Source organism: Anabrus simplex, chromosome 3 (assembly GCF_040414725.1).
Source record: "Anabrus simplex isolate iqAnaSimp1 chromosome 3, ASM4041472v1, whole genome shotgun sequence".
Taxonomy (NCBI): domain Eukaryota; kingdom Metazoa; phylum Arthropoda; class Insecta; order Orthoptera; family Tettigoniidae; genus Anabrus; species Anabrus simplex.
In genome coordinates, this window is record NC_090267.1 from 492538058 (window position 1) to 492555130 (window position 17073).

The window sequence follows — 17073 nt, forward strand, 5'->3', positions numbered from 1 at the left end:
AATAAATAATGATAATTGTATTCATTCATTGTCGATAGCTTATTAGTAATTGTGGTAAGAATTGCAAACAAGTGGTCATAATATGCAGTTTATGTGGGAATCGTCAGAAAATCACTTCAAGTTTGTACGTAAATACAATTGACACCCTCTTTCGACTCTTGTTGTCAAGTGGCCAGCCTTCGTATGACCTAACCTCTAAGCAAGGTGAAAAGGACAAGTGCGGTATCTTGAAGTTCCTGCCGCAAATAGCAGAAGTGCAAGGTCGTCTAGCGAATGTTGTTACCTCACAGGTCTTGTGAATTGCCCTCCGACCTTAGGTATTATATTTCACGAACAAGCTGTAACGTCATAAGAAGCAGCATCACTGATGCAATAATGATTACTTCTCAGCTGACAGTTGTCTGCACCGCCCGCATTATATTATTATTCTGCAAAACCCACCTACAAGGAAAGTTCGCAACGTGCCTGACAGATACTGGTACAAAGATGTGAAAATTACATGACGAGAGATCTGGGATGTAGACATTAGTGACGAGATATTCCATTCATTTTACTGAATCGATTCATTTGATTCCGTTTACGTTACTGAATTGATACAGTGGTCTGATGCACGGCACGTTAGAGTCACAGTTCATATCTGTGTACTGCTAGGTAGCAGCAACAATTTCTCCCATCTGGTCTTCACAAAAAAGAAACAATCAATTGATCACTACTGGTCTGCACTTAGGGCAGTCGCATAGATGGCACACTCCCTATCTGTTGTCCTAGCATTTTGTTAAATGATTGTCAAGAAATTTATTAAACAACACTCTTGGTAAATTATTCGAATCACTAAATCCCCTTCATTTAAACGAATATTTATTCCAATTTGTCCTCTTGAATACCAACTTCATCTTCATATTTTTATCTTTCTTACTTTTAAAACCACCACTCAAACTTATTCGTCTACTAGTGTCATTCCACGTCATCTTTCCACTGACAGCTCGGAACATACCACTTAGTCGAGCAGCTCGTCTCCTTTCTCCCAAGTCTTCCAAGCCGAAACTTTGAAACATTTTCGTAACGCTAACCTTTGGTCGGAAATCACCCAGAACAAATCGAGCTGCTTTACTTTCATCCTGGTGAGGGTCCCATACACTGGGGTCTTACCAGATACGTATATGCTCTCTCCTTTACATCCTTATTACAACCCCTTAATATCCCCATAATCATGTGCATAGATCTGTACCGTTTATTTACAATCCCATTTATGTGATTACCCAATCGAAGATCTTTCCTTATATTAACACTTAGGTACTTACGGCGATCCCCATAAGAAACTTTCACCCCATCAACGCAGTAATGAAAACAGAGAGGAGTTGTCCTGTTAGTGAAACTCACAACCTGACTTTTAACCCCGTTTATCATCATACCCTTTGCATGCTGTCTACCTCACAACATTATCGAGGTTTTTTTTTTTTGCAGTTGCTCATAATCTTGTAACTTATTTATTACTCTATACAGAATAACATAATCGAAGAAGCCATATTTCTAATTCCACTTCTTTAATCATATCATTTATATATAAGGAGATATAAAGGTCCAATAATACTGCATAGAGGAATTCCCCTCTTAATGATTACAGGATTAGATACAGCTTCATTACATGAACTGTTTTGCAATGCATGCCATCCAGCTTTCAGATTTAGGTTTCTCCTTCGCATGAAGATTTAATGTTGCAAAGCATTTCTCCCACAGTGACAATTCCATGAAATATGTATACAGAATTAGATGTAAAAATATCTGTCCACGTGCAACCGGTGATTTCGAGCCTTGTGCAATGATGCGATATACGAACTGAGAGAATGATAACCAGTTTTTTTTTTTCTTTCAATATAAAACAGATATTTCTGAGTGGCCATGAGGCTAGAGAGTTGAGTTGGTCGAATGTCAAGTTACGAAGGAAGGGCGCGTACCGGGGAATCACGGATCTTACGTAAATTTTGCACACATGTTAAATGAGCCAAGAACAATAGTGGCGATTGGACATTAAAAGTGCGGGGGCAACGAACAGTACCGGGTTTGCGGGATATAGCGGATGATCGGCGAGAGGTATATACATTTTTAACAAATTGTAAGCTGTTTGATGATCTCTGAGCGAATTTTGACAGAGGGGTAAAGGGGTTGATAATTTATCAAATTAAAGGAGGCGCTGTGGGCTTTAAAAATGGCCGTATTTAAAAAATAAAAGCATTTTTCGAAAGAACACACATCAGAGTTCTAAATCCAATTTCTATATTTTCTTCGAAATTCATGAAATGTCACTATAGTGTCCCCTTAAGCGCGTTAATAATAGTTTTTTCTAGATTTTGATTCAATCTTTCTTTTCTTCTTTTTTGTGTCACTTTTCCCACACCTGAGGGGTGGCGCGTGGGGACTGTGTCGCACAGGTGGATTTGGCCTTCCTTACGCCAACCCTATATGGAGCGATGTAATTATTATTGCGTGTTTCTGTGGTGGCTGGTAGTGTAGTGTGTTGTCTGAACATGAAGAGGAAAGTGTTGGTCAAACACAAACACCCAGTACCCGGATCAGAAGAATTTATCTAAGGCGATTAAAATCCCGGACCCAGTCGGGAATCAAAGCCGCGACCCTCTGAACCGAAGGCCTCAACGCTGACCACTCAGCCAAGGAGTCGGACATAGAGATTTTCATTCAATACTATACAATAAAACTGTCGTCAATGTTACACTTTCTTTTCTTTCTTTCTTAGTCTGTTTATCCTCCAGGATTGGCTTTTCCCTCGGACTCAGCGAGGGATCCCACCTCTACGGCCGCAAGGGCGGTGTCCTGGAGCATGAGCCATTGGGTCGGGGATACAACTGGGGAGGATGACCAGTACCTCGCCCAGGCGGCCTCACCTGCCATGCTGAACAGAGGCCTTGCAGGGGGATTGGAAGGGATAGGCAAGGAAGAGGGAAGCCCTGAAGATTGTTTTCCGTAGTTTCCGTATTTTTACACCAGGCAAATAGTAGGGCTGTTATTATGGCCACGGATCTTCTTCCCCAGTCCTTCTGTTAAAACATTAATCACCACCACCACCACCACCACCACCACCACTTACCTTTTCCTATCCCATCGTTGCCGAAAACTTAAGCTTACCTGAATTAGCGGGACGATTATTAAACAAACACCACACAACCTACTTTTTAGTTGTCACTATTACCGTATGTGTGCTTACTTGGCAGTAAATATAATATTCAGTGAATCCCTCCCGGTTGATGTATGTGACAGCCCTCTGACGATTGGGAGAAGTAATTCTGACATGTATGTAGTGTAGTCGAAGTGACCTATAATTCAATGGAAATTACCCCCATGTATAATGAAATATATCGGTTGCCAAGAATTGTATTCGAGTTGACTGTCCCTTTGTCAGTCTTAAGAAACAAGTCTCTCGAAAACCGAAATCTCATTTTAAGCTCTACTTACCCGTACATTTCAAATGAATGCGACAGAGAGGCCGTCGGACTAACCTTGCTTCCCGGAATCGTCTCAACATGATAATACAAATTACATGTTTCATGTTTCATAACCTCTGATTGTGATTCACTCCTCTCATTTGAGGTTAAACAGTGCTCTCGGCAGTGTTTAAACATGGCCGGTTGAGCATCGGTTTTAGACAGTGTCTAAGTGGAATGCGGCGGTCATACTTAGACATTGTTTAACTATAGACATCGTCTAAACACAGTTTCTTCAATCGGCCCTTTGACTTCATGGTGCTGGGGTGTATCTTGAATTAACGCCATCATCTTCCCGACAGCATTGCAACCATGGCAACTACTGGTCGTCTATGTCACGGATGTCCAGGGCACCACTAGGGCCCGGATGTTTATGAGCTAAAAATATTACAATTATGTAAGCATTTATGACCTAAAAGAGTATTAAAACATGACAATAAATATTACTTCAAAATGTTTGGTAACATTTTCGAAATTTCAAAATCTCCCCATTGTTTAAATTAACATTAAAGTATACTGAAAATATACTTTTAAAATCTAGCTATTTCTAGCCGAGTGCAGCCCTTGTAAGGCAGACCCTCCGATGAGGGTGGGCGGCATCTGCCATGTGTAGGTGGAGGATAGTGTTATGTGTGGTGTGTTGGGGACAGCACAAACACCCAGCCCCCGGGCCATTGGAATTAACCAATGAAGATTAAAATCCCCGACCCGACCGGCAATCGAACCCTGGACCCTCTGAACCAAAGACCAGTACGCTGACCATTCAGCCAACGAGCTGGACAATTAATTACGTCTTAATCCAGAGGTAACTCTCGACTCTGTACAGAATGAAATAAATGTCACATTGTTAAGGGCGATCAGAAAGAATTACAATAGAAACTTTATTAAAATATTCAAATAGGAACGATCTTTTATTTTCACGCAACACGTAATTGTAACGGGGAAAAGACATTGCAGAATATTATTGAAATATGTCAAATCATTAGAGTTTAATCGAGGCTCACGTTTCTGTCGCTTTCTATACAGTTTATCCTCATGAAAAATGAAAATCCACAGCCTGTTTCCAGTCATCTGACCGGCTCAGGAATGGAATGAATGAACCCCCTAACTAGCGCCGAGGATAGAAATTGTGCCGGCTGCCGAAGCCTGTCGCACTCCTCTGGGGCAATGATTAGTGACTGACAGATGAAATTGATATTGGAGAGTGTTGCTGGAATGAAAGATGACAGGGAAAACCGCAGTACCTGCCCCACCTCCGCTTTGTCCAGCACAAATCTCATATGGAGTGACCGGGATTTGAACCACGGAACCCAGCGGTGAGAGGCCGGCGCGCTGCCGCCTGAGCCACGGAGGCTTCATAACTTACCCTCGTAATTCACATAAATATATATTTCTAAGATAATTGTAAGAAATTATACACAACCCTTAGGAGATGTGAAAAAATCCGTCGTCCGCCTCTGTGGTGTAGCGGTTAGTGTGATTAGCTGCCACCCCCGGAGGTCCGGGTTCGATTCCCGGCTCTGCCACGAAATTTGAAAAGTAGTACGAGGGCTGGAACGGGGTCCACTCAGCCTTGAGAAGTCAACTGAGTAGACGTGGGTTCGATTCCCACCTCAGCCATTTTGGAGGTGTTTTTCCGTGGTTTGCCACTTCTTCTCCAGGCAAATGCCGGGATGGTACCTAACTTAAGGCCACGGCCGGTTCCTTCCCTCTTCCTTCTAATCTTCCCATCACCCCGCAAGGCCCCTCTTCAGCATAGCGGGTGAGGCCGCCTGGGCGAGGTACTGGTCATCCTCGCCAGTTGTATCCCCCGACCAGATTCTGAAGCTCCAGGGCACTGCTCTTGAGGCGGTAGAAGTGGGATCCCTCGCTGAGTCCGAGGGAAAAACTGACCCTGGAGGGTAAGCAGATGAAGATGAAGAAGAAAAACTCCGTCTTTGAGACGACTGCAAGCAGGTATACTTGGACACAAAACATGACAGCCTCAGTTCCTCGAAGCGAACTGTGAGCCAGCAGTCAATCACACCCTTCACCCTGTTGTGTTAACGAGTTTGGCGTGGAGAGGTTGCCAAACCACTTTCTTCAGTTTTACCCCTTCTTAGGCCCGTATTCACCAACGCGAGTAAAAGCTTTTATCTTAGTTTAATGCTGCGTAAACAGAGAAAATAGCGAAGTTTGTATTCACGAACAACATTATCTGGTATAGCTGAGACGGTCAACCCGTACCCGGCGGCATTGAAACAGTTCGGCAAACGTTTGATTCCCCTGGCCACTCACTGTCCTAGCAGGGGGTAATTTATGACGGCAGTGGGCTTTAAAACGGAAGTTCGCATTCCCCTTCAGAAATCCTCACAGCTCTGTTGCCAATGCACCTCTTGTTAAATAGTCGTCACACTCTTTTTTCAGCTACGACAATTTACACTTGCTTTGTTCGCTGTTTGAAAGTTTTAGATCATTTCTTTGCTTCGTTAATTAATATTCGTGAAGTGTGTTGCTTTTCACTTCGCTTCATGCAGTAATGTGGAGGCCGTGGGAATCACACCTGGAAATTATCGCATCAGAAAATCCTGAATTAAATCTGCCGGTGCACGCAAACGATCTTCAACCGAGCACCAGTAACAGTGATATTCGACCGAGTAGTACTGGTTCCGTGTCCGCGAGTGATACTCAGCCGGGTAGCAGTGGTTCCGCGCCCGCGAGTGATATTCAGCCGAGCAGCAGTGGTTCGGTGTCCGCGAGTGATATTCAGCCGAGCAGCAGTGGTTCCGCGCCCGCGAGTGATATTCAGCCGGGTAGTAGTCGTTCCGCGGAGAAAAGAAAGGCGACTACACTTTAAGTAAGCAAAGTCAACGGCTGGTATGTAACGCATACGAATACGTTATGAAGAACAACGTTCGCAAGGGTTATATTTCTGAGACAGCTAAAATGTTGAAACTTAACAGGAAAACTATAAGTAAAATAGTAAAGAGGGGACCTACAACTGCAAAAAAGTATGATAATAATAGAGTTATCTTTAATAAAATTGATGATTTTTGCTGTGATTTGGTGAGACGCGAGGTATATGCATTCTTTACTAAAGGTAAGTCACCAACCGTACAGGAACTGTTAAAACATTTTAAAAAATGTGTGGCTTTCCTTATGAAAAAACTACGCTACGACAACTGTTTATAAAACTTGGGTTTTGTTTCCGTATTCTGAGGAAAAAACAGATTGTAATGGAATCTGCTAGAATAGTAGCTTGGCGATATAAATTAATAGACCGTCTTCGGAAGTTGCATTCCGAGGGGTGCAGAGTTGTCTATCTAGATGAAACTTGGTACGATACTCATGACATTGTGAAGAAAGGGTGGGATGATGGAACTTGTAATTGCATACTGAAAGCACCAACATCGCGAGGCAAGCGTATTATGGTATTGCATGCTGGAGGCAGTGAGGGCTGGGTTGAGAATTGCCTTTATTTATCGGCTAAAAACATTGGAGACTGCAAAGCTGATATCCATGACGAAATGACAGCTCAAGTTTTCGAAAACTGGTTTAGGTCTCATCTACAGAACCTACCACGTGACCGAAAATGTGTAATCGTGATGGACAATGCAAGCTATTAAGGACATTAAGTTTATGGAGTACAATAACATTCCCGTGCCAAAACCTGTACCCATCAAGGCAGTTATGTTGCAGGAAATCAAATCAGTCAATATCAGTAAAAGGTGCGCTGTAGAGGAGATCGCAGCCTCATGTGGACACGAAGTTTTGCAACTCCCTCCATATCACTGTACTTTAGACCCCATAGAAATGATCTGGTCTCAGCTGAAGGCGTAGGTTAGGAAAAATAATGTTACGCCAACTTTGAGTGCTAGAGTGTGTCAACTTCTGCGTGAAGGAGCTGGAACGATCGGTCCTGAGAGGTGATCTGCTTGTGTTCGCAGCACCATTAAGACAGAAGAGAAGTACATGAAACACGACACGGATAGCAACCGAGATAGATTTGTAATTCACGTAGCAGACAATGACGAGGACGACGAATAGAGGTAAGGTTAATACGGCATTTGTTTTAAAAGTAGCTAAGTTTGCTGGCTAATTTTTGTCCGAACTACATACTCCGATATTATTATTATTATTATTATTATTATTATTATTATTATTATTATTATTATTATTATTATTATTATTATTATTAATCTGCTTACCCTCCAGGGTTGGTTTTCCCCCCTGACTCAGCGAGGGATCCTACCTCTACCGCCTCAAGGGCAGTGACCTGGAGCGTGAGACATTGGGCCGGGGGATACAACTGGGGAGAATGACAAGTACCTCGCCCAGGCGGCCTCACATGCTACGCGGAACAGGGGCCTTGGTGGGGGATGGGAAGATTGGAAAGGATAGGCAAGGAAGAGGGAAGGAAGCGGCTGTGGCCTTAAGTTAGGTACCATCCCGGCATTTGCCTGGAGGAGAAGAAGGAAAACACGGAAAACCACTTCCAGGATGGCTGAGGTGGGAATCGAACCCACCTCTACTCAGTTGACCTCCCGAGGCTGAGTGGACCCCGTTCCAGCCCTCGTACCACATTTCAAATTTCGTGGCAGAGCCGGGAATCGAACCCGGGCCTCCGGAGGTGGCAGCTAATCACACTAATCACTACACCACAGAGGCGGACAATTATTATTATTATTATTATTATTATTATTATTATTATTATTATTATTATTATTATTATCCCAGTCCCTAGTTCGTGATTTTACTTTTCCTTTGGCGGGTGAGTTGGCCGTGCGGTTAGGGCGCGCAGCTGTGAGCTTGCATCGGGGAGATAATGGGTTCAAGCCCCACTGTCGGCAGCTCTGAAGATGGATCTCCGTGGTTTCCCATTTTCACACCAGGCAAATGCTGGGGAAGTACCTTAATTAAGGCCACGGGCAATTCTTCCCACTCCTAGGCCTTTCCTAGCCCATCGTCGCCATAACACCTATCTGTGTCGGTGCGACGTAAAACACATTGTAAAAAATTGTTGTACTTTTCCTTGCTTTACTGAAAGCGAGAGACTGATATTAGCAGCATAAAATTAATTCTTTAATAGGCCTACTTTGGTACCAATTTAAGTTTAATCTTTGTCGAGTTTATTTGCCAATGCCTTCTTCCTGTTTTTTCTTTCTTTCTTTCTTTCTTTCTTTCTTTTTTCTTTCAACATCTACGACCACCGCACGGGTTAAGCACGAAACAAATTATTCTGCGATATTGGTTTGTGCTGTGGTTCATGAACAGGTTTTTATATTTATATTTTGACTTTAGAATAAATTGAATGTTAACATGTTTAAAATAATAATCGACGCAAAATATGACAACCTTGCTTTTGACAGCGCTCACTTGCCTTTTAAACGACACGTGCCCCTTGTGTCCAGAGGAAAGGAGCCGACTGTCAACCCTCATTATCACTAGAGCGGGCAGACTGACAACCCTCATTATTACCAGGGTGGGCCAAGTTTTGAGATCAGAAGACACCGCGTGGGTATGGGTTGAGCATCAGGACTATATAACGGGTATTATCTTCTTCTTCTTCTTCTTAATCTGTTTACCCTCCAGGGTGGATTTTCCCCTCGGACTCAGCGAGGGATCCCACCTCTACCACCTCTGTTCTGGAGCTTTAGCCCGCTGTCACACAGGGCATCGAACGATCAAGAGCGACCAACTGGCATCGAGTACTAACGACTAAATTCATTTACCTTGTCACACTGCTCATCGATCGAGAGGGATCGACTGCACGGAAACAGCTGATACTCCCGCCCCGTACCGTACAGGCTACAGATGTATTCATATTCACGAGAGAAAAAGAATGTGTTGTGAAAGCGATAATTCGGGTGGAAATATGATTCTAACCTATGAATATATTAGGAGAAAGGAAAGAACCAGACGATTGCAGTGGTCAAGGTAAAGAGCCATGGAGATTCCACCAAAGTGTGCCTTCGTTGCGGAATGACGAAGAAAAATTCAGGAACTAGTACCGAATGCCCATCAATAATTACGGTACAAGGAATTAGAGGAAAAAATGAAGTCAATAATAAACATCAGGCAAACAAATTACAGGAAAAGTATAAGTTCTGAGGAAAGGCTGACACTGTCATTAATTCAATATTCACAACGTCAAAATTGATGTTCACCTTCGAAACAACTAGGTACTGTATGTCCGTGACAAAATATATCAAATAAAAGATTAGTGGCAGGTACATTTCTTTGCATTCTGCAGGATTCTAATAAAGTATTGATAAAAAGGACTGAAAACTGTTATGTACATCAATTTGAATTCATAATTTGAAGGTGCTACCATCAACAGTGGAAATATATTTATTTAGGCCTACAGGTTTCTGGACATTGGTGACTCGTACAGATTTAGGATTGCTCACAATACATCAGTGGATTTGTTCCTATTATATGTGATGCCATTCATAGAGCACTACAGCCAGAATTCTTGACAGGGTGAAAATTCCAACAAAAGCCTCACAACAGTTGTTCATTGTACTTCAAATATACGACTAATACCATTTATGCTTATTTGTTTTAATGATGCTGGATCTTGGGGCATAATTACTGTCTTTTCAAATGATATTTTGAGGTGTTTATTAGATGGAGGTTAACAGCTTTTTTTTTCATACCACTTGGTGAGATCCCACCTACCAAAATAATAGACATATCAAGAAATGCTTCCAGTCAAAATTTACATTACCTAATGTAGAAATAATGTGTCAAGTTTCATTACAATCCTGTAAATAATTTTGAAAGAAAGAAAAATGCACATATGCTCTGAATATTGTGAAAATGATAAAAGCAATGGAGTTCCTTACACTGTTTCTCTCCCTCATGATCCTCTGCAAATCTCTTGTCGCCTCTCCTCTTCTTTGTTATTGTGCCATGTTCAGAATAGTATCATATTGCTTTCATGACAAGCATGTTGCTGAATTTCTGTAGGCCCACTGTGTTTTGTGCAAAGAATCCAGGTCCATAACCAAACTTTGCAAGAATGACAATCCTGTCTTAATTTATATCATTGAAGACTACAGCAGCTTCAAAAGCAGCTAATTTTACCAAATGGCTGTGAATAAAGATTGTCTATGGACATCTCTTCCAAAGTAAATTCTCTTTAGGGTTCTGTGTATTCACATATGTGTACATTTCTTGAGGAGTTCAGGTGAGACTAGTGCTCTGTACACTAGCTTAATAACTATAGGAAAAGCTTCTGGAATATTGTTCTAATAAATACGTTGGCAGTGTCATAAACTGATACTTGTCACAACTACATGTAAATTACACACAAGGTCTTGTTTATTACCCTCATCACTAAGCATAAAGTACTGTCTCCCCAAACTTTGCACTGGCAAGCTGATCTAATTGCTCACTTGGCAATAATAAGCCAATTAATATAAATCCAGCACTTCCATCCAAGTTACTGGTAAACTCCTTGGTACAGAGTAACAACTTTTTCCTCAAAGGTCTGGTAGGACTCTCTTTCTTACCTCAATGTTGATTTTGCCTTTCTGTGTATTGTTCATATGTAACTTCTTTACTGATATGAACATGACCAAGCCTATCTATCCATCCTGAAATACTTTCCTTATGAATCAGTTCAAGGAAAATGAAAACGTTGCCTTCAATTTCACCAAAAATGAGAACCAACCACTGCAAAAAATAATAGGTGCTAATAACAAGCACCTTGCCTTCTATTTTTAGAAGTGAAGAGTATGCCTTTCTAACAACTAAATAGACTACTATTGCCATCTACAGTAAAATGTTATTTAGGCCTGTTGCTCAGGTGGTAAATAATTTAAATTTGCTATATCTTACATTACCTGTCAAAACTGTTTGTAAATACCAATTATATAAATTAATATTTGACAGAGTAGGGTGTATGGGCTTTGTAAGATCTTGGATTGACTTACAGGGTAATTAATCTACTCAACCTTTTATTACAAGCATGTAACTGTCATATGAATATATTTTTTATAAATAATGTACATATTCTGCCATCATATCCCCTTAATATCACATCACACAAAATACAGTTTTTTATGTTATAGATTAAAATCTACAAAACTTTGGTAGAAACATCTGTCAAAATAGTTACAAATGAATTTTTCATCTTTGTTTTTCATTGTTTATATGGATCTACAGCACAAGAAATAAAATAATCAGTCTACCTTGATGCCCTCTGTAGGCCTATATGTTATTAACAAATTATAAGTACAGTAACAGACATGAAAGTAGTGATCGCTGGTGCAGACAGGTACAATGGCAGGAGAGTACTTGGAATGAGGAGATAAAGGCTACCTAAGTTACAAAGTTATAAGGTGGCAGGGAGGGATTCTGTCAGGTATAACTGTAGTAAGAATTTTGTCCTATGCAAACAACTCGGCCTATTGAAACTGTGCAATCTAATATTAATGGATCTACAGCACAAGAAATAAAATAATCAGTCTACCTTGATGCCCTCTGTAGGCGTGTATGTTATTAATAAATTATAAGTACGGTAACAGATATGAAAGTAGTGATTGCTGGTGCAGACAGGTACAATGGCAGGAGAGTACTTGGAATGAGGAGATAAAATAGAACTGAATGTCAGGTTGAGAATACAAAACTGGAACAGGTAGATAATTTCAAATAGGTATTTAGGATGTGTATTCTCCCAGGATGGCAGTATAGTAAGCAACATTGAATATAGATGCAGTAAACCCAATGCAATGAGCTTCCAGTTGTGATCAACAGTATTCTGTAAGAAGGCAGTCAGCTCCTGGACAAAACTACTCATGTCTTTACACTGGTCTGGTTTCAGACCACCTGTGTTGTACAAACCTAGTGCAATGAGTTTGCAGTTGTGATCAACAGTATACCGTAAGAAGGAAGTCAGCTCTTGGACAGAATTATCAATACGCCGGTCTGGTTACAGACAACCTGTGCTGTACAACTGCTTACTACATACACACAGAAAGGACCTACTACATGTATTTCAAAATACTCCTTTCCTTGTAAACCATACATGTTCTACCACATAAAATATACAAATTAAGATGTTGTAATAATGCTCATAATTAATAAAAATTGGAGTTAAGGTTCTTTCCCATCAGGTGCTAATACACACAACTCACTGAGGATTCCAATAAATATTGATAGATAAGTATAACAAAAACTGATTTAATTTAAAAAGTAGAACATTTCTCAAGAACATAAATTTTATTAGATTCTTTCTTGGTCTAACAATGTATACAACAGTTTCTGAATTTTAACTTTGAAAACCCTTCGACCTAGTACACTCATTCTTTCCATGTCATCATGAAGACACTAAAAATAACATTGATTATATTTTCTTTTCAGTTTTCAGCATCTTTTCTAAATATTCACTTAACACATCACTGTCACTTTCACATTTCTGTTCCTTTTATTTTTAACTGCTAGCGGAGCTGTTTGTAGAAGCAGAAGCCACTGGACTGGAAGTTGAAGTCCCTTCAGTAATTTCTGAACTGTAAGAGTTAAACCCCTCCAACACAAATTATTTCTGCTTCCTCCTCCTCTATTTCAGCTTGGTGAAAAGGCTCTCATACACCAGGTGTCACTTCCATACATGTGTTTGTTATAGAACTGAAAAAAATGAACAACATATTAATGCAATTCTTCTAAATTGGAGCTACATTTTAGTCTGGACACAAGCCTTCTGTTTAAGAAATTGTTACTTTCAATAATTATTTTAGTAAGATGATTGTTAGGTTAGATTATATTATATTACTTTCAGTTATATCTGATAAATTAATGAACAGATGGGTGGAACTTATGGCCTACAGACTGAATCTTCCCCTCACTCTTTCACAACTAGAACACGGGTCTGTAATGTAGGCCTACTTTTAAAAATAAACATTACAGAATTGTACCTTCTTCCAGCAATGAAGAGTTCCAGAAAGTTGAGGGCATTGAAGTAGACCCATTTTATGTTTTCTGTACAGCAGAACCTGGGAGGAGAGGGAGGATGTTATCTCTCCAAGTTCGATATCCAGCCTTCAGAATTTACCATGTTTTGGCACAACTTTTTCCTGAAACAATGAATCAGAATATTGTGACAAAGAAAATATACATGTAGTAGGCCTACTTATGGCATAGGCCTACACTTATTTGTCATTAAAGCAAACAATGGTATTCATTTCATTAGGTACGAGATGGAGGTTAGGAAAGCACTGCTTATGTTTTCCAAACATTTCTTCAATTAAGTTACAAGAATGATAATTACTACTTCTCCTAGTGTAACTCTTTTTACCAATCTATTCCGTATAATATATTTTATCAATAAATAATCTAAGATAACACTATTCATAAGATAATCGTAATAAATCTAATAATTACTTACCAGTTTTTGTCCCAATTCTCCACACTATAGAATACCATACAAAATTCACGGTCTCCCTATTACTATATCCAGGGAGTCTAGGATTATACACCACTTTGTTTTCATACACTAAAGCAAATTAATGTTTCGATTTCATCAACAGATGACTATGTTGCGTCCGCCATTGTCGAACGACTGCGACTGAAAAACGGACACGTTTGTTTTTACAAACCAGTCGATCTTCATCGCTCGTAGTTGATCGCTGACGATCGATGCTGTGTGACTGGTGCCACTGCCCTCTGTAGGTTTGTTTTCTTAGTCGGTCGATCGCAGTCGTTCGATCGAGCCTGTGTGACAGCCCCCTTAGACTTTTGGCCGGGGGATACAACTGGGGAGAATGACCAGTACCTCGCCCAGGCAACTACACCTGCTATACTGAACAGGGGCCTTGTGGAGGGATGGGAAGATTGGAAGGGACAGGCAAGGAAGAGGAAAGGAAGCAGCCGTGGCCTTAAGTAAGGTACCATTTGGGCATTTGCCTGGAGAAGTGGGAAACCACGGAAAACCATTTCCAGGATGGCTGAGGTGGGAATCGAACCCACCTCTACTCAGTTGACCTCCCGAAGCTGAGTGGACCCCGTTCCAGCCCTCGTACCACTTTTAAAATTTCGTGGCAGAGCCGGAAATCGAAACCGGGCTTCCGGGGGTGGCAGCTAATCACACTAACCACTACACCATAGAATAAGCGGGTATTATTTCGGCTTAAAATTTTACCGGAGTTTGGTTGACCGATAAAATGTGAAATCTAAGATAATAGCCTTCCAAGATCGCTACTCGTAGACGGCTGGAATATCTAACTGCTAGAGAAAATCGCAGCGTTCAAGATTATGCAATTAATAAATGTGCTAGGTGGATAAAAGTACGTGCGATATATTTCGAGGACTACGACGACACTGATTTTCAGACACATTTTAGGTTATCTAAACCTTCGACACTGTCACTGTTATCCATGATCGAACATAACCTGGAATTCCCTGTACGGTACACTCGCACCGGCGCACTGGCTGCCCCACGTTTAAATAAACGGATGGCCACTGTCGCGCCAACAATCTGCTCGTGTCGTCTCAAAACTCACGAGTCTCAAAACTCACGAATTCCAGCAAGAGGATTATTAAGAAGAGGTTTCTCTTCCTGGGCCATTGTCAAAACTCACGAGCAGGACCAGTTCTTCTTTGAATGGATAAATGTCCACCCATTAGTGATGGCAAAATGTAACACTTTTAATAATTGAATAACTTCCATCCGATTATTTAAATAATCGAATGAATTTCAAATATCATTCATTTATATCGCACAGAATAATCGGATGCGTCATGAGTAATGTTCTTTTCGGTTTAAGCGTGTCGGGTAGACAGACAATCTAATGAAATAAGCGAATGAATGAACTCTTACGAAAAATATAAATACGCTTTTTTTCTTTCAAATGAATCTCCAAGTGTTGAAAGTAAATGAGTGAATTAACTGTTTTGATCTTTAATATCTCTAAATAAAATTCCTTATCCAAGTAAATTCCGCTTTCTTGCTGCATAATGGAACTAAGCCCCAGTACTATCAACTGACAGTTTCTCCTAAACTAGCAGCGAGCAATATAACTACTTTAATTTTATGTCGTCCGATTGCATGCCTAAATTGTTAGGATGCTGCCCTTTGGTCCAAGGCGTCCAGGGGTTCCCGGATTCGATTTCAGGTCGGGTCGGAGAGTTTAACTTTCATTAGTTAATTCCTATGACTCGGGGACTGGGTTTTCGTGCTGTCTTCAGCATTAGACTTCATCTTAGGTAGGGCCTCATCCTCACAGACGTGCAGACTCCCCGGAGGCCACACGTCATTATTATAAATTTATATGAAAGGTAAAAAAATGCATTATATTAGCTTTAAGACAACAGGAAAATATATTATTATTATTATTAATAATAATAATAATAATAATAATACACCTCGATCTCTTTCATTCACCAGACATTATTTTTCCCCTGTGGGTTGGGGTGGCAGAATATCATCCACAGTATCCCCTGCCTGTCGTAAGGGAAGCGTGAGTCACCTCGCACCTCATCCCTCCTGCGGTCATCGAAAGCACCGTCTGTCCGGAGTCGTAAATTTTGAGACTCATTAGAATGTTTACTTTAGCTACCAGTTTGTAGTCATGAGTTTTGATACTATTTGTAACTAATTTTAGCCCGTGAATTTTGAAACTCGTGAGTTTTGAGACGTAACCCAATCTGCTGACCTGTGTTGTTAGGTATTCCTACAGTACAGTTTTAGCTATCTGTGTGAGAAGTCAAATAAATATTTCTCCAAAAGAAGCGAATTAAACTGCGTTTTAAGTTCACCGTGTCACAACCGGCGCACTCAGTGCACCACGCGCGTCATCATGTAAGTATATTTTTATTTACAAATTACTTTTGTATTCACTAGAATTGTCTTGCATTAGTTTTCTGTGGATTGTTGCTTTCTACGTGAGTCTCCAATAATCGCTCCGTTTATTTAGGGCTGGAAGAAATCTGTCAAGTCTACAGCTGAACTGGTTATTGAATGATGATCCTGATTTCGACAAAGCAGATGACTATGAAAATGAGGAAGACAATTCTGAAATTGAAAATGAGGAAATAATTTTCATTGAGCAAAACTCAGAAAGTGAACATAATTATGACTCGGGGACAAGTGATGAAAGTTCTGGTGAAGTTGTGTTAGCCAAAAGTGATCGTTTCATAGGAAGAGATAAAGTTTGTGTATGGAAAAAACAATGTTCTAGTGGATCCTCTAAGACTAAAGAAAACAATATTGTCAAAATATTTCCAGGACCAAAGGGTAAAGTTCGGGGTGTATCAAGTAAACTGTCTGCTTTTCACAAAATTATTGACGTAAATATGATTGACAATATTGTAAACTTCACGAATTTGTACACAGCTACCAGGTTGTGATAACAATATTATATTGTAAAGTAATTAGGGAGGTAAAATAAAGACTAATATTATGAAAAATATTTCAAGAATTAATTGATGAACCATAAAACATAGAATATAGGCTCTGAATATATTTACTTCGATGAAAACATTAACATACTTAATGGAGCAGTCAGCGCGCCACGCGAGTGCTCGAGGGTTAAATGAAGAATTACGGAATACTGCCTTATATTTTGAGTGAAATATGCAATGTGTAGGCTGTAAT

General features: G+C 40.4%; 1 long non-coding RNA gene across 1 annotated transcript; it reads right to left on the minus strand.

The window, feature by feature from the left end:
* Positions 1-13005: 13005 nt before the first annotated feature.
* Positions 13006-13947, minus strand: LOC137499048 (uncharacterized). Its single transcript, XR_011017990.1, has 3 exons — positions 13867-13947; positions 13397-13555; positions 13006-13109 (listed from the first exon to the last, which is right to left on the minus strand). It is a non-coding gene; the product is annotated as an uncharacterized lncRNA (long non-coding RNA).
* Between the last annotated feature and the right edge of the window lie 3126 nt (positions 13948-17073).